This window comes from Heloderma suspectum, chromosome 7 (genome assembly GCF_057233095.1).
Source record: "Heloderma suspectum isolate Gila_16-S chromosome 7, 16-S_ref, whole genome shotgun sequence".
NCBI classification, from domain to species: domain Eukaryota; kingdom Metazoa; phylum Chordata; class Lepidosauria; order Squamata; family Helodermatidae; genus Heloderma; species Heloderma suspectum.
In genome coordinates, this window is record NC_139464.1 from 93,255,707 (window position 1) to 93,274,721 (window position 19,015).

General features: G+C 44.2%; 1 long non-coding RNA gene across 1 annotated transcript in view; it reads right to left on the reverse strand.

The window, feature by feature from the left end:
• Window positions 1-19,015, reverse strand: part of LOC146340067 (uncharacterized) — a 95,976-nt gene that overhangs the window by 74,129 nt on the left and 2,832 nt on the right. The gene's annotated exons all lie outside the window — the stretch shown is intronic.

Sequence of the window (19,015 nt, forward strand, 5' to 3'; positions counted from 1 at the left end):
TACAGATATACATAGATGAGAGAAATCACAATGTGTATTGTGGAGGGGCCCTAGCTCAATGGTAGAGTACTTGCTCTGCATGCAGAAGGTCCCAGGTTCGAAACATGACATCAGGTAGGAAAGAATCCTGCCTGAAACCCTGGAGAGCCGCTGCCAGTTAGAATCAACAATACTGGGCTAGATGGACCAATGGTTTGACTCAGTATAAGGCAGCTTCCTATGTTCCATGTTTGCAATGCTCTTTTTTTTAATGTGTGTCTGTTTTGGCCCACAGAGAACACTGCCCTTCTATAAAATGCACTTAACACAGTACTATGTTGTGCAGACACCAGTACCCATGTACTTAATGTGTGGAAGCATGGTGGTTATGCATTGCTATTTAGCCTGGCAGGTTCAATGTACATTGCAGTCTGCATTGACCTTCATTATAAGCTGTCCAGGTTCATCTTCTGGGGTATTTGTGAGTGCCTACTCACGACTGGATCAGTTTGTAAAATCTTCAAGTCAGCTACCGTCAGCTTGCCAAGCTACTGCTTTAGATCTTTTGGCATGTTGCACATTCTTTTGTTTGACTTAGCTGTTTTGCCTTAGGGTAGCCAATTATTTTGTTTCCCTCTGGCATGGCTACTGTGACTTCAATAGCTGCCTCACAGACAGAAGTGTGGTAACTGATGTTTTCCCATCATGTATCATACTGAATTCAGCAAAATATGCAAGGCTGGCACTTTTCGAGTTCATATTCTGCTTAACCATAGCATTTTGTATTTAAAAGGGGACACTCAAACCTTAGGTTGATTCTTATATAGCCACGTTTATGTGCTACTTTGTTAAAGAGGAGTTGCACAAGCAAACAGAAAACTTAGCATCATAGCAGATGTTATGAAGAAGTAGTCTTTGCAACTAGATTTGTTTCAAAGTTGGGTACAGGAACAAAAGTGAAGCCCAAAAGTGAGATTTGCTTGATTTTATGGGCATGTTCTCTTATTTGTGATGAATAGCAGGAAAATGTATTAATGGCAGTCAGGGGAAATGTTGGAAGATATTCATTGCTAGGACTTCCTAATGACTGGGGAAGCACTATGGCCTCAACCAATATTCCTACTCCCCCTTCCCACTACTCCAAACTACATGATTGGCTGCTGGATGGGTCTTTGTAGCATCAGGAACTACATGCACAGTTCCTTCTCCATCTATGAATACATGTATGGGCTACTGGCTAATATCCAATACTGCCACTACCCTCCCATTCATTCCACTGTGCTGTTGGGACCCACTACTAGCACAGTGGAGAGACAGCACTTCCTAAAACAACCCTGGAAATTAGTGGAAATGCTCATTTCCTGACTGGGATTGTTTCCCTTCTGTGAGCTCTGCTGACCTGCCCTATTCTGGAAATGAGTGTTTGCGCTCATTTCCAGTTGCTTTAAGAACTGCTAGTGCCCCATTGTACTAGTGGTGAGTTGCACTGCCATGCAGGCAGCATAGGATACTGACGATTGAGACATAAGGCTACACACAGCTTGTACACACAGACTGCTTAGACACCATTGACTCCAATTCGTTTTAAGCAGCCAAACTGTGTACAGGACTGCCAGCTAAGCTACAATAGCAGTCTTCCCCAACCTGGTGCCCCCAAGATGTGTTGGACTACAATTCCCATCAACCCCAGTCAGCATGGCCATTGGTTATGAGACTAAGGGCCAAACTAGACATAACATTAATTACATGAATGCAGTGAATATGCTTAGTTTTTAAAGTTTAAATAGGTGATCACAAAGGAATGGGAGCTTGGATGCCAGTGGAACAGTGGTGCAGCTGGGCTCAGCTCCAGCAACCCACAGCCCAGGGGGTCACCAAGTGACACCCAGGGAGTGGCAAATGATAGAGGCAGTGGCAAACAGGCCCACTGGGACTGATGCTGCTCACTACAGCATTTTTTCTTTGTACTTATTTTTAAAACATTTTATAATCAGGGCAGCTGGCCAGGTGTGTTCATGATTATAGATGCTCATTTTATTCTTTTTCCTCTAAAATATAGATGATCCATTTTCTACACCAGAATGGTGTAGAAATTTATTCCCAAGTAAATGCATTCAGCATGAGGACAGCAGAAGCAAACTCCATAGCATTATGATGGTGCTATGATTTGAGTTTAAACTGAAACTGCACATGCTGAGGATATTATTATTTTTAAAAATTAGGGTTGGCAACAGGGGCATTGTTATAAGAGGCCCACATGGGCATGGGCCCCGTATCTTTGGGGCTGTCCTAATTGCCTTTTTAAAAAAACATTTTCCCATTGACTGGCATTGGAAAACAAAAACGGCCATAACTTTTTTAGTTAGTATGATAAATATATGCAAATTTGAAAGCTTGGTAGCCCCCATGGAGCTGATTGAAAATACCAAATTTCAGGCAGTTAGATCCAGTGGCTTTTGTGCTAGTCACAGGTAAAATTTGCTATTTTCAAGAAAATCTGTCAAAGCAAAGAGCTATAATTTTTTTGTGCTTCCACATGCATGCATGGAATTTGGGGACCTGGCAGCCCCTAGGCCTAGTGGCTTTTGTGCTAGTCACAGGTAAAATTTGTTATTTTCAAGAAAAATGTGTCAAAGAAAAGAGTTATAATGTCTTTGTTCTTTCATATAAGTGTATGCAATTTGGGGACCTGGCAGCCCCTATAGAGATGACTGAGCCTGCCAAAGTTCAGACAGTTAGATCTAGTGGCTTTTGTGTTAGCCACAGGTAAAATATGCTTTTTCCAAGAAAATCTGTCAAAGTAAAGAGCTATAATTTTTTGTGCACATAAATTCATGGAATTTGGCGACCTAGCAGGCCCTATAGAGCTGGCTGAACCTATCAAATTTCAGACAGTTAGGTCCAGTGGCTTTTGCGCTAGCCATGCATAAAATTTCCTTTTCTCAAGGTCTAAAACAAAAAGTAAAAACTGTCAAGTGACCCAGGGGTTTAGAGATCCCAATCAGAAGGTGTTTAAGGTGACCATTAGGAAGTCACTTTCCGTAATCTCTGGTGTAGGTGTTTTTGGGGGGTGGAAAAAAACATCTCTCACCCAACTTTTCTTTTCTGCTCTTATATGCCCACTGTTGGGAATTTGCCTGCAATGAAATTTTGAAGAGAGAGAAGGAAGGGAAGAAAGAGCTCCATGTGAAATACTGGTTTACTGCAGAAAATACTGAAATACTGCAGAGAGAGACTGGGTGAGGGGATCAGGGCAGTGATGAACGCTTCCCTTGAGGAGGGAGTGATGCCATCAGCCCTCAAGGAGGCAGTGATAAGACCACTCTTAAAGAAGCCCTCCTTGGATCCCCAAGTTCTGAACAACTTTTGCCCAGTCTCAAATCTGCCATTTTGGGGCAAGGTGATTGAGCAGGTGGTGGCAATGCAGTTGAAGGCACACTTGGAAGAAACTGATTATCTAGACCCATTTCAGTCGGGCTTCAGGCTTGGGCATGGGACAGAAATGGCCTTGGTCGCCTTGGTGGATGATATGAGGAGGGCTCTGGATAGGGGTGAATGCTCCTTTCTTGCTCTCCTTGACCTCTCAGCGGCTTTTGATACTGTTGACCATGGTATCCTCTGCCTGGAGGGGTTGGGCATTGGAGACACTGTATTGCGGTGGTTCCAGTCCTTCCTCTCCGGCAGGTACCAGAGGGTAGCACTGGGAGAGGAGGTTTTGGACCCATGGCCACTCAATTATGGGGTGCCACAGGGTTCCATTCTCTCCCCGATGCTATTTAACGTCTATGTGAAGCCGCTGGGGGCTGTCATCAGGAGGTTTGGGGTGCGGTGTCATCAATATGCGGATGACACGCAGCCCTACCTCTCGTTCAAATCTTCACCATGGTTGGCTGTAGAATCCTTGTCCAAATGTCTGGAGACCGTGAGTGGCTGGATGGGGAGGAATAAGCTGAAGCTGAACCCTGACAAAACCGAGGTACTTTTGGTGGGAGACAAGAAGAGGCTGGGGGATGTAGACCTGGTGTTGAATGGGGTACGGCTACCCTTGAAAGTCCAGGTCCGCAGCCTGGGGGTCATTTTGGACTCCCAGCTGTCCATGGAGGCTCAGGTGTCGGCTGTGAGCCAGACAGCGCTGTACCAACTCCATCTGATACGGCGGCTGCACCCCTTCCTTCCCGACCATCTGCTCCTATCAGTAGTACATGCCCTGGTCTCCTCTCGTTTAGACTACTGTAATGCACTCTACGTGGGGTTACCCTTGAAGATGGTTCGGAAGCTTCAGCTGGTACAGAACGCGACAGCTCGCCTGATTAAAGGCAGCCGCCGGCAACATCACATCACTCCAGTGCTGAAGCAGTTGCACTGGTTACCAGTTGTTTTCCAGGCCAAATTCAAGATGTTGGTTTTGACCTTTAAAACCCTATATGGTTCCAGCCCAGCCTATCTTAAGGAGCGCCTCCAGCAACACCAGGCAGGCCGCTTAACAAGATCAGCCTCGGATGGCCTTCTCTCTGTCCCATCAGCCAGGACAGTAGACTGGTGGAGACGAGGGAGAGGGCCTTTTCTGTGGTGGCCCCTACTCTGTGGAACTCCCTCCTAGGGAACTCCGCCATGCCCCCTCTTTAATGAGCTTCCGCCGTGCATTAAAAATGTGGTTGTTCAGGCAGGCATTTGGGGTGGGTTAGGGTATTTTAGAAAACGTTTTTATTGCAGAATTTTATTGTTTTAAACTGTTTTATTATATGCTGTACATCGCCCAGAGTGGCTGGGTGATTGCCAGATGGGCGATTGATAAATTTAATAAATAATAATATTTCACACAGTATCTGATTTTACTGCCCCAAAGTGGAACCTTTGGATTCTGCAGAAGTTTAGTATCTTCAGTACAACAAAGGATCCAGTCAGGCTCCACAAACTTCTTTCTCCCCCTCCATTTTAATTTCCCTGAAATAGCTGTAGGACTCAAATTATTTCAGAAGGAGGGTTAGGACTATGTGGCGTCATGATTGAAGAACTGCTAAGGCTTTTAAACAGGTTCTACAGTTTTAAAAAAGCTAGAAAAAGCCCTCAGCCACCTCACCTCATAAAGTTAATGTAAGTACATGCAATCTTTGCAAACCCTGCACAGCCTCCTAAATTCCTCTGAAGTACTACCTCTTTGAAAGGAGCCACTTGGCTTAGGGAATTGTCTCTGCCCCCCACCCCCACACACATTTCCAATCACCATTCTTCTTCCCTCCTCTCTTCTGTTCTCTTTCTCTCTCTCTCTCTCTCTCTCTCGTTCTTTCTTTCTTTCTCTTCTTTATTACACCCAGAGCATATCTTGGGAAATTCTTTAAGAGAATTCTCTTCAGCGGGCAAGAGATGTTCTGAACTGTATTTGACTTTATACAAACAGATTGTAGAGGTTGTTTTTTGTACTTCTCACTCAAGTCTATGAGAAAAGTGGGTTCACGGGTGCAGAGAAACAAATCTGGGGCTGTTTCGTTTGTCAGTTGCCATTACCCAGCAATAGAAAGGGCCATAGCTCAGTGTGATAGAGCACCTGCTTGGCATGCAGAAGGTCCCAGGTTCAATCCCCAGCTTCTCCAGGCAGAGCTAGGAAAGAATCCTGCCTAAAACCCTGGAAGAGCTGCTGCCAGTCAGTGTCAACAATACTGGGCTAGATGGACCCAGGGTCTGACTCCATACAAGGCAGCTTCCTATGTTCCTATGAACAGAAAGAATATTTTAATTTTTTTTAATATTTAAAAAACATATTTAATATTTAACAGAAAAGATATTTTAAATATTTTTTAATTTAAAAAATAGGCGTTTTTTGGTTTGTTTTTTAAGTGGAGGGGAGATAAATATTGCTAATTTATGCAATCCTATTGAGAACTCCCTACTGAAGTCCTACTGAGAAGTCCCATTATGTTTAATGAGGCTTCCCCTCATGAAAGTGTGCATAGGATTCCAGCACAAGTTACTTTTGCAGGGAGGTTTGCACCTTGATGTTCTGCATGCTTACTCAGAAATAAGTCCTGAGTTGTGAGCATGGTACTGCAAGCTTAATACAGTGCCTATCCAATTCCGTCTAATGAATTGACTACCCCTTCAGCTCAGTCCTATGCATGTTTTGTCATTTGTGGGTTTGGACGTTTTTTTTGCATGAACTCAGGGGTGGCGGAGAATTTCTCCACGAATCTTCGGGAGGCTGAATGCCGACGGATTCGGCCCCCCGAAAGTGTTGGGGAAATTCTCCGCCGGCCCCCCAGCCCACCCCCCAGGATGGGACTTACCTTCGGCGAATGTCCCTCTTGGCGGCGGGTCCCGGCGGCGTTTCAGGGGCGTTTTGTCAGGGGCGGGGGCGGCGGCCGGTCTCCCGACCAGCTGCCACTGCCGCCATTACAAAATAAAAAAGTAAAGTTAAAAAAAAAACACACACACCCGTGATAGGCTACGTGACGATTTACGTAGCCTATCACGGCTAGATTTCCAAAGTCAGCCGTGATAGGCTACGTAAATTGTCACGTAGCCTATCATGGGTGACTTTGAAAAAAAAAAAAGAAAAGTGCGTACGCAAATGGCGGCGCCCCATGGGCGCCGCCATTTGCGTTCCTTATTTGGACAGGGGTAGTCTACGTAAAGATTTATGTAGACTACGCGAAAATAAGGGAACGCTATTTGCGTTGCCCTTATTTTCGCCGTAGTCTACATAAATCTTTACGTAGACTACCACTGTCCAAATAAGGAACGCAAATGGCAGCACCCATGGGGCACCGCCATTTGCATACGCGCTTTTTTTTCTTTTTTTTTTTTCATTGTCGTATTGCTCTAACAGTCAGGAAGTTTTTCCTGATGTTCAGACGGAATCTGGCTTCCTATAACTTGAGCCCATTAATCCGTGTCCTGCACTCTGGGATGATCAAGAAGAGATCCTGCCCTTCTTCTCTGTGACAACCCTTCAAGTACTTGAAGAGTGCTATCATATCTCCCCTCAGTCTTCTCTTCTCAAGGCTAACATGCCCAGTTCTTTCAGTCTCTCTTCATAGGGCTTTGTTTCCAGTCCTCTGATCATCTTTATTGCCCTCCTCTGAACCCTCTCCAGTTTGTCTACATTCTTCTTAAAGTGTGATACCCAGAACTGGACACAGTACTCCAGATGAGGCCTAGCCAGTGCTGAGTAGAGGGGAACTAGTACTTCCTGGGATTTGGATGCTATACGTCTATTAATGCAGCCCAAAAGAGCATTTGTCTTTTTTGTAGATCCACAGTTGGCTACAGAATCGGACTCAAGGAGTGCTTATCAATGGGACCTTCTCAAACTGGGGAGAGGTAACAAGCGGCGTACTGCAGGGCTTAGTCCTGGGCCCAGTGCTCGTCAACATTTTTATTAATGACTTGGAGGAGGAGGTGCAGGGAATGCTGATCAGATTTGTAGATGACACAAAATTGGGCGTTTCATCAAGCCCACTTTGAGCTAGTTTGCTCATCAGGATATCATGGGGCACTGTGTTGAAAGCTTTGCTGAAGTTGAGGTATATGATGTCTACAGCATTCCCACGGTCTACAAGGGAGGTTACTTGATCAAAAAATGAGATCAGATTTGTCTGGCAGGACTTGTTTTTGACAAATCCATGTTGGCTTTGAGTAATCACGGCATTGTTGTCAAGGTGCTTCCAGATGGATTGCTTTATCATCTGCTCCAGAATTTTCCCTGGGATCGATGTCAGACTTACTGGTCCATAGTTCCCAGGTTCCTCCTTTTTACCCTTTTTGAAGATAGGGACAACATTAGTCCTCCTCCAGTCATCTGGCACTTCCCCCATCCTCCATGATTTCTCAAAGAGAATAGACAGCGGTTCTGAGAGTTCTTCTGCCAGTTCCTTTATGACTCTAGGATGCAGTTCATCTGGCCCTGGAGACTTGAACTCATTCCAAGTCATTAGGTGTTCCTTGACCATATGCCTATCGATCTCAAGCTGCAATCCTGCCCCTTCAGCCTGCACTTCGCCTTTGCCAGGGGGGGTCATAGACCCTCTTTTAGGAAAAGACTGAGCCAAAGTAGGAATTGAGCACCTCTGCCTTTTCTTTGTCATCTGTTATCGTTTTGCCATCCTTATTTAATAGCTGAACCACCATTTCTTTCCTCTGCCTTTTACTATGCATGTAGCTGAAGAAAGACTTTTTGTTGTTTTTAGCATCCCTCGCTAACCTCAGCTCGTTCTCAGCTTTAGCCTTCCTGACGCCATCCCTGCAATTCTGTGCTATCTGCCTGTACTCTTCCTTTGTTACTTGGCCTTCTTTCCACTTCCTATATGTGTCCTTGTTTGTTTTCAGGTCATCCCTAAACTTTTTGTGAAGCCACATTGGCTTCTTCTGTTGTCTTCCACCTTTTCTTCTTGTTGGAATTGTTTGTGATTGTGCCTTGAGAATTTCCTTTTTTTAAAGCTCCCACCCATCTTGGACTCCTTTTCTCATTAGCGTCGCTTGCCATGGGACCTTACTGATCATTGTTCTCAGTTTATTAAAATCAGCTTTCCTAAAATCCAGGGTACGCGTTTGACTACACTCAGCTTTTGCTTCCCTTAGAACCAAGAACTCAAGTGCAACATGGTCGCTTTCCCCCAGAGTTCCTATAACTGCTACTTTATCCACTAAGTCATCTCTGTTGGTTAGGATCAAGTCAAGGATAGCTGATCCTCTAGTTCCTTTCTCTACTTTCTGTAGGAGGAAGTTATCCGCCACACAAGTCAGGAATTTCCTGGAGGGGCCATGTTTTGCAGAATTTGTCTCCCAACAAATATCGGGGAAATTGAAGTCCCCCATTACTACTACATCATGCTTCCTGAAAACATTGGCTATTTGCTTTTCAAAAGTTTCATCCTCATCTTCTCCTCGGTTGGGTGGCCAGTAGTAGACTCCGACCACCAGGTTCCTTTTATTCTTGGTCCATTTATTTCAACCCAGATGCTCTCGATGGGGCTACCAAGCTCCTCCTCCTGTATTTCTGGGCAGAGATATGTATTTTTCACACACAGTGCAATCCCACCTCCCTTTCTATTCCTCCTGTTCTTTTTGAACAAGTTATATCCTTCAATGGCTGTATTCCAGTCATGAGAGTCATCCCACCAAGTCTCAGTTATACCTATCAAGTCATAACTTCCCTCCTGTATTAAGAGTTCAAGTTCGTTCTGTTTGTTTCCCATACTCTGGGCATTAGTATATAGACATCGAAGACCATGTGCTTCATAGTCTGGCTTTCTTCCTACATGTGTCTGAAGACTATTATTGGGCGCTATCAGAGCTGTTCTCTCCGTTGCAGTGCCTGCGCCTACGTCCATTGTTACCCCCAACATTACATCTCCCTTCCCCGTAGGATTCAGTTTAAAGCCCTCCTGATGAAGTTCTTCATGCTCTGGCCAAACACATTCTTCCCATCCTTTGTGAGGTGCAACCCATCCCTAGCCAACAGCCCATCTTCCAGGAAGTATAGCCCGTGGTCCCAGAATCCAAATCTCTCTCGTCAGCACCACCTTCGTAGCCAGTCATTCGCCCAGAGTATTTTTCGTTCCCTTTCTATCCCTCTTCTAACTACTGGAAGTATGGATGAGAAAACTATCTGGGCCCCAAAGTTCTTGTGTTTCCTTCCCAGAGCTTCAAAGTCTGACGTGATCTCTTCGTAGCTCCGCTTGGCAGTATCATTTGTTCCCACATGGATGAGAAGAAAGGGATACCTGTCAGTGGGCTTTATGAGTGCAGGCAACCTTTCAGTCACATCTCTAATTCGTCCTCCCGGGAGACAACATACCTGGCGAGTCCAAGGGTCTTCGCGACATACTTGGGTCTTGATCCCACGCAGCAAGGAGTCTCCCACTACTACCACTCTTCTCTTCTTCTTCTTGTAGGCCTGGGTTTCATCACCTCTGTTTGACTGACCTTCAGCCTCTTGCTCACTCTCATGTAGGTTCCCCTGTGATTCTTCCTCTGCAGGCTGTCCTCCAGTCTCATCCGCAAGTACCTTGAATCGGTTCCACAGCTCCACTGCTTCCACTGGCGCAGAGTGGTGTCTAGTTCTTCTTCTCCTAACTGTCACCCTTTTCCAAGGAGTATCCTCTACTCCATTTTTCTTCACCTCAGCATTTCCCACTGCCTTATCTTGCTGCTGCTCTTCAAGCTTCTGGTCTTCCCTTTGCTGCTGTAGTTCCCCCATTCTGTCCAAATTGTTTGCTTTAATTTAATTTGTTTGCTTGTATATTACCCTGAGAGCTATTTTCTATAGTGCAACTAATACTCTCTAGAAATAAATAAATAATCCATAATTTGATCCAAGAACTCATGGGAGCGCCATATATGTTCAGAGGCATGGGGGGTGGGGGGAATAGCCTTGTGTTTCTTAAGCATTCCCTTCTACTCCCCCAGTCCATAAGCTCTTTATCTGTTTTCCCTATACTGATCTCTGCGTTCTGAAAGCGTTTCCTTTGAGATTAGATTATAGATCCAAAATAGCCAGGGGACTTGTGAGTTCAGGGAAAGCAACTGAGAAAATCTCTTCCTTCTCCTCTGAGATGTGGCAATGTCTTTTACCCATGTGGGAGTGCCCCTTTAAAGGAGAAGGAGGGTGAGTCAAAGGAGGATGGATGTGCTGACTTCTGCAGAAAGGAAGTCTGATCTGGCAATGCTCCATAGAGTCCTGGCAGCACTACTGATGGTTCCCAGAAAAAGATGGGTGGGTGTTGCTGCTGCTGCTTTGGAAACAGGCTGGAGCTGGCTTTAGAATGCAGAACGTATTCCTATGGTGTGCGTGTGCGTGTGTTTTACAAAACAAAACAAAAAAGAAAGTAAAACAGAAGATAAACTTTGTTTTTAAACACTTAGGATCTTGGATGAAAATTTTATGCAAAAAAAAGGGAACAGTTCTCCTCATCTCCCCCCACACCCCATGACAAGTACAAAACACCAGTAAACTAAAAAAAAAGTATGTGAAAGGTCATTAAAAATAAACTGCGTAGTCTTTTACGAGACAAATCAAAAGGCAGATTAATGCAGGACTCATACCTGCAATTTATTTATTGTTACATTTATTTCCTGCCTTTTCCTCCAAGGAGCCCAAGGTAACATACATGATCCTCCTACCCTCAATTTTATCCTCACAACGCCCTTGTGAGGTAGGTTAGGCTGAGTGTCAGTGAATGGACCAGAGTCCCCCAATGGGCTTCTTGGGTGAATGGGGAGTTGAACCCAGGCCTCCCCAGTCCCAGTCCAACACTTTAATTGCTGGACCACACTGGCTCTCAATGTCTGACTATAAGAGAGAGGAGTGTCCCTCCCTTGCCCTCCCCGCTGATCATTCTCTGAGTTTCAGCTATTGATTTATAAACACAACTTTGTAAAGTGTCCCTATGTCCTGCCTTACAGAGGGCAGTCCTCTAGGTGAAGGTTTCCTCTGTTTCAAAGACTGTCTGGTTTAAAGATAAAGAACCCTCAGAAGGGAGAGCAGGGGCCTTGAAGTTGCCCATCCACAGTTAGCAGCACCTGGACAGCAGGCTGAACAGGCACACAAGTAATCTGGTCACAGTCTTCACCCCTGTGGGTGTCTTGTATTTCTATTTGAATTATAGTACTTATTTCAAACTTAGCATCTAGCTGTATAAATGGCCACGTGCAAAATGTGTGCAAATATGTATCCTGTCTTGTCCTCTTCTTTGGTGAAATGTACGTGGCCACCCAACAACTGTTCTAGAAGCCATAGAATCTCGTAAATGTTCTGCCTTCAAACCCCCGGTGTGTAAGAAGGAACCGGCTTCCGAGGCCAGCCTTACATGACATAATATAAAGCAGTTCTTGCAGACAGTACATTCCCGACAGTGAAGTATCTTTCTACCTGTTATTTCCAAGAGTTATTTTTCAAGTTAGTTCCAGCCCAGAATAAGGGGGCCTGACTTTGAGTTGTAAAAGAATCCTAGAGGTTTTTGCTCCAGGGATGGTTTGTTTGTTTGTTTGTTTTGTTTTTTGCTCTATGGGTATACTGACATAACACATAATAGTAGTAAACAATTTGCTTATAAGTATGCTCTCCTCTAGTCAGCTTGTATATACAGAAAAAAACTGGCTCAACAAATGAATATGACAAATTCAAACATTTGTATAGTGCTTTCACTGTTTAAAGTGATCCACGTGCATTATGTAATTGTATTCCTTACAACAGCCCTGTAAAGTAAGTCAGTATTATTATCCCTAATATTGCAGATGGGGGGACTGAGGCTAAGAGAAACTGAGGCGTGCTTAACTCCTGTTCACCTGCCACTCTCTGGGGGTACTGCTGGGCTGCGTGCCTTTGACTGAGATCCATTCCTAGCTGCACCACTGAGGACTTCAACAACTTTCATTCCACCATCAACCTGAACCTAGGCCAGCCCATGTGGCAGGTTCACTTTCTGGATGCTACTGTGCTTAATTTATTGTCCATTTCATGTCACTTATAGTTTAGGCCTTCTGGCGCCACAAGATTCTGTGTTGTTTTGACTTGCCTAGGGCCACCTAACGAGTTCATGGCAGAAGCAAGATTTGAACTGGTGACTTCCTAATTTGTAGCTCAGTCTCTTTGCCACTGTGCAAACTGCTGCCTATTTGGGTAGGTTTGGTCAATTTACACTATATTCCCAGATAACCCTGTAAACCTGGGGGTAGCCAGCTGCTGAAGATGTTCTTCCTTTACCTGGAAATGATAATGCATTCAACTCCCATGACTGAAGGCACATTCTGGAGCTGAGCCTTGGTGAGCCCTGGCACAAATTGAGGGTGGATATTTAGGCAAACCAAATATTTGGCAGCTCATGACAAAGCAAATCTGCAAAGGATAGTAATTTGCAGTTAAGTTCCTTTGCATGCTGATTAAAATTGTGAAAATAGTACTTGTTTCTTCATTTGGGGAAAATATTTTTGCTCATTATTTGCTTTAGGTCTTGTCCATATTGCAAATTCTGTAAAGTAGGCAAATTAAACGGAGACATTATCAGTTGGTTATTGTCACAAGTTGTCTGGTTATTGTCACAAATATGTCATTACATTGGACAAACTGCCCTGTTGCCTGGATTTATATATTAAAGTCCCAAAACAGCATTTGCTATAATGGCTCAAACATTTCCCCAGTTATTCCACAGCAATGACAAATATGCCAATTGAGTGTGTTCACAAAACCTGCTAATGGTATTTTGGCCACCTGAGGTGATGCAAGTTGGCCATTGCTGGATAATTTAGCAAAGAATTAGCCAAGTCTGAATGCATGAGAAATATACTCAATTAACAATGAGTGGGAACAATTCAGTCTCTCATTTATGGCAGGGTAAATTCATTACCCATTTAGTTCCCCTCTCCCCACACTCCCCAGTGCTAGTGTTTTGAATCAGCTCCCTGAATTCTCTGAAACATTATTGGGGCTGCAATCCTTAACAGGCTTATTAGAAAGCCATTGAACACAATAGACATAATACTGAAGAAACATATACAGGGCTGGGAAACTTGTGGCCCTCAAGATGTTTTGACCTACAACTCCCATGATTCCTCACCATTGGTTATGTTGGTTAGGAATCATGAGATTTGTAGGTGAAAATTTCAGGTGGGTCACAAGTTGCCCACCCCTGGGATTGTGCTGCATGGCTGTGTGTGTTCTGTGATTATATTGCACGTGCTGAACTGGAGGCTGAGCATATAATTCCATACTTACCTTCTCCTTCTAGCCCTACGAATATGAATATGGGGTTCAGAGTGTGTGAGGAATGCCAAGTGAAATTTCTGGAACCAGAGGGATAAATGAACTGGAGTTCCAAGCCTCCCCTAACTAGCAGAAAGAATAGTTTCTGCAAAATAAACATACATAAGGTGTGTAAATTATACAGGCAGCAAAATGTTTGTTGCACTGTTGATAACATTTGATTTTCTTTCTTTCTTTCTTTCTCTTTCTTTCTTTCAGCACACAGTCCTGGGAATGATGAAGTCACAATCACCACAGGCCAATTCGTGATGTACCCAAATGTGTCGACTTATTCGCTGTCAGGGTGCAAGAGTGAGTTTCTGAGTTGCATGACCTTTGCCCTGGACAAAGGATGTTTTGTATGAACAGAGGCTTATGCTGGGAGTCAGCAACTGGCATTCCTCCATTCCGCCCATTTCCAACGTAGTGGCAAGAAGGACTATATGGAGCTGTGGTAGGGGTGCCACTTATGCACTGCCAAAAAAGGGGAAATGCATCACCAAAAAAGGAGACACCAATTTGCATAAAATTTGCATGTACCAATTGGTACCAGGTACAGATGCAGATTTAGAAATAAGTACTGGCATTTCAATAGAAGTACAAGGCATCTCACCACAGTAGGGAAAGACGATGACCTGTATGACTGCTCAGTTTGCTGTCCAGGTGCTAACTTCAAGGTCCTTGCTCTCCCTTGGTATTGCTCATTATCGTTAAACAGTATTTGGACTGCACAGCCCTTTAAACAGAGGACACCTTCCAATAGAGGATAAAGCAGGACACTTGGCCACCCTAAGCTGCAGTAGTAGCCCTGAGACTCTCATGGGACTTGATCTCATGAGATCATAGCAGAGCCTTCCCCAACCTGATGCCCTCCGTGCTGGTTGGGGAAGCTGGCAATGGTGGCTGGGGATAATAGGAGTTGTTGTTCCACATATCTGGAGGGCACCAGGTTGGAGAATGCTGACATAGTAGGAGACACACCCTCCCCCATTTCTCTATACCCAATTAGTAGGGCATAGGAAATGTCATATGAATTTCCCATTTCAAAATGCTTATAAATATAATTCAGACCTGAGGGGGAAAATAGAACCATTGTCTGAGCCTTCTCACATTTAAAGTGTTTCTAGTATACCTAAGAAATGAGTAGCTTGTCATAATAGAGCTCATTTTCAGATAGGAGCAGTACAAGTGGACCTTGGGCAATAGAGAAGGTTGCCAAATAAGCATTTGGCAAGAAAGGCGAGGTCAGCATGTTGCCATTGGAATCTGATTCCTGGAACAAATCTGAGGGCATCACATACAAGAAGTATTCTGACATTTCATAACAAAGAAACACAGGATATTGGAAAGAAGATAGAGCTTTAATGGCTGCAATAAGGACAACTATGCTGCCTTCAGGCCTGTTTTCCTTCATTGGTGGTATGAATTCAGATGACTTGATGCTTCTGATTAAGTAGGCAGGGCCGGCATGGTTGAGCACCTGCCAAGGGCCCACACCCCAGCAGGGGCCCACTTACAGCCTGGAGTTGCTCTTCCTCTTCACCATGGCAACCTGCTTGTTCCCTTGCCTCTTGCGCTGGCCCAGACAATGGTGATGGTGAGGAGGAGGAGGAGCAGTAGATGCCACTGACTTCTTGCTTGCTCAGTCACTGCCTGTCCAGCAAGCAAGAGGTAGCAATGATGAGAAATAGGTTGAAGACCTATAGCAGCAGGCGATAATAGTGGTGAGAAGGTTGACTTACTGAGGGAGGGGGGCCATTGAAGCATCTTGCCCAAGGGCCCTCACAAATCTGGAGCTGGTACTGGCTGAAGGTCCAGGGCAAGCCTTCCCATGAGGCAAGGTAACAAGGAGAGCGGTGAATTGTGCACTCCTCCCCCCCCCCGCCTGAGGAAGGCCCGCCTCCGAGAGCCCCAATGGCCACTTTCTCACTGTGGCAAATGCTACAACGAAAAAGTGACCAGTGGGGCTTTCCAGAGCAGCCATCCCTCCTGTTTTTCTCTGAGGGTAGCCTGTACCCTACCAGAGGATGGACACCTCTCCAGGCAATTCCTGGCTGTGAGGAAGGATACCCTCAGGTTCAGGTATTTGAGACTGGCCAGCTCTCTGAAGAGCCACACCATCCACTTTCTCTGGCTGACATGACTGTCCAAAGAGCAGGAAGTGGCAAGGGGTGGGGTGTGATGGGATGAGGGGGCCCTTGATGGTAATGGGTGGGGGGCATGACCATGACAGCAAGGGTGGGGGTGCACGGTGGCAGCGATATAGGCATGCTGTCTCACTTCAGGCGGTGGGAGAGCCTGAACTGGCATGGGGTAGGTCATCAATATTATAATAAAACCAGCAGCAGCAGCTGGAGCAGTAAAAATAAAAAATAATTAAAACTATAAATGATAACAGCCAAAACTTCATACATAGGCATGTTAATAAAAACAAAAACAAAAAATAAAACAGAACTTGGGTGCAACAGCCAGCCAGCAAAGTCATCTAATTAAACACTTGGAAGAATTATTTTCATTGGGCACCCAAAAGGTAGAAGAATAGGTACCAGTTGAGAAACCAGGATATCATCACCAAGAAGGCCCAGTCTGTGGTTGCCAACCACCTCATCTTTAAAGCTGGCCTGGGGGCACCTGCAGGAGGGCCCTTGATAATGATCTTAAAGAGTGGGCAAGTTCATATGGGCGATATCCTGATCCCAAGCCAAACTGGATTTTATAGATCAAAACCAGCACTGTAATTTGTGACCAAAAACAAATTAGAAGTCAGTAGAGGCTTTTAAATTCATTTTGTGAGATGTTCGTTTGGCACATTTCAGTTAATAATCTTGCCACCATGTTTTGAATCAACTGCAGTTTCTGAACTGTCTTCAGGGGCAGCACCATTTATAATGCATTGCAGTAATCAAGTCTAGCTCTTGCCATGACGTGCATAACTGTACCAAGGCTATATCTTTATCTAAGATTGCAGCTGGTACACCAAGCTAAGCTAGTGAAAGGCCCTTCATGCCACAGAAGCCACTTGGGTCTCCAAAGTAAGGACCAAAACTAGCAGCACTCCCAAGTTTCAAACTTGATGCTTAAGGAGAGTGCAACTTCCTCCTGAACAGATTTACCACCAGCCCAAAAAGAAAACATGGAGTTAGCATCATCAGAACACAACTCCTAATGATGATGATAAAATCAACATGTTAAAAATAGGAACCATATTTTTCAGACAACTTAATGATTAATCAAAGAACATCTACCTGTTCACATTATAGTATTTCCCAACATGTAAACAACATTAAAATTAAACTATGCCATAAGATGGCTAACTGTTGTGTTTGGGCATGATCCAGCTAAAGTTAAGCATAGGCTTCATTCTTATAGGTCTCTCAGCACATTGAGTCAGTACACTTGACACCTGAAAAATCCTCCATTTACAGAACCAAGCCTGGAAACATCTATATTTGGAATGAGTAAAATATAAAGATGTTTTAATTCAGGCAAGCTTTTGGCATATAAACTGGTCTGTTGCTGAAGGTTTAATTGGTTGGATGCTATTTCTTTTATTGTTGTGTTTTTAATTGTCTTTTTAATGTACTTGTTTTTATGTTATAATTAAGATTTTGTTTTCAATCTGTATTTTACTGTTAGCTGAAAGGCAGGATATAAATTAAATAAGCAAACAAATAAGTCAATGCTGATACAATAAATGAATGCACTGCAGTATTGCTAAGCTGTTTTCCAGGAAAAGAATTATTATATATATAACAATCTACAACTTTCTTCATGAAGCGTAAATGGGTTGCCTCCCTAAAAAGGAAACCACCGACCACTACTTTGCAACACACATGCTTGTAAACAATTTAAAAAAAAAAAAAAAAGCTCCAGAAAAACCTCTAAAGCACTAGAGGTAATATTTGCCTGCTTCATTTATTTCCAAAAGCATTTGACTCCATCTGGCACCACGTGCCACTGAAAATTGCCGCTAAGAAGGATTGAGGGGAGAACACATTTACTCATCCAATTTATATGCATCTCCCTGTATAGGATACAAATTAGAAACAACTAACCTTTGGCTGTTAAAAAAAGAGAGAAGCACAAGCCATAGATACATCCTCATCCCAGCTGCCTCCAGCCTGTACATCAATAATATGCTGATTTGTAATGGTCATCAAGACTGCTGATTAAAAATGCAGAAATTCCACATCAACTGTACATGGATGACCAGCTCAGATCAAGTCAGACCTTAAGAATGTTTCAGATGAAATATTAAATTGGCACCTTACCCCTCATCAGATTCTGGAGAACCCTGTGCCTGTCAGCCTTGCTCACCCCACTCTTCTGGCCTCTTTCTCATGGCCAAGTCGAGATTCTCTTAGGCCTACTCCCCATTATCATGGCCACATCAGCCTCTGATCTCTTTCTTCCCTCTTTGTATCCCCCCCTCCTCCTCAAAAAATACTACCAGGTTTTTGCTAGCACAGCCACACTTCATTCCTAGTTGTAGAACTATTGGTCTTCCATTACAACCTCAGGCCTTCTATCTTTTCTTCACTGCACATCTTGAATAGAAGGGCATGTACACCAAGCCTTTCATTGAAAGTGCAAGTTTATTATATTTACTGTGAAAGCAAAAGAGTTACCCGATATTTAATGATGCCGTAAGTTGCTGTCTACGATCATCCAGTTAAAAAAGCCAACTTAAAGCAATTAGCTTGGATTATAAAGTCAATTTAATGAAGGAAGTTGAGAGTTTCCCATCCCTCCTCCCCCTGCAGCCCCCTGTGCTCTCTCCAGATGGTTGGGGGCCCTGAACAATGTGGGATGGAGCACAGGGAGCTGCTGAGGGAGGGGAGAATTGCCCAGATTTGGGGTGATCCTTCCCTTCCAAAACTCTCATCTCTCATTGTTAGGAAGGCCACCCGACCCTCCAGAGAGACTTTGGAGGGGAACACAGGCAGCTGCATGGGGGTATGAGGAGATGGGGGGGGGGAAATTCCCATGGACTTCCTTACATTCACTTTTCTTAGGTTGTAAGCTATAGTTTTTGCCTTACAATTCAGCCTTCCCTAACTTGGTGACCTCCAGATGTCTTGGACTTCAAGTCCCATCAGCTCCACCCAGCATGGCCAAAGGTCAAGAATGCTGGGAGTTATAGTCCAAAACATCTGGAGGACACCAAGTTGGGGAAGGCTGTCTTACATGATTATTCATGATAATTCCTGCAACAGTTAAAATTCCTGAAATAATAGAAATTGGGACTTTAATCCTATACACTCTTTCTTGGGAGAAGAAAGTCATTGAACTCAATAGGAT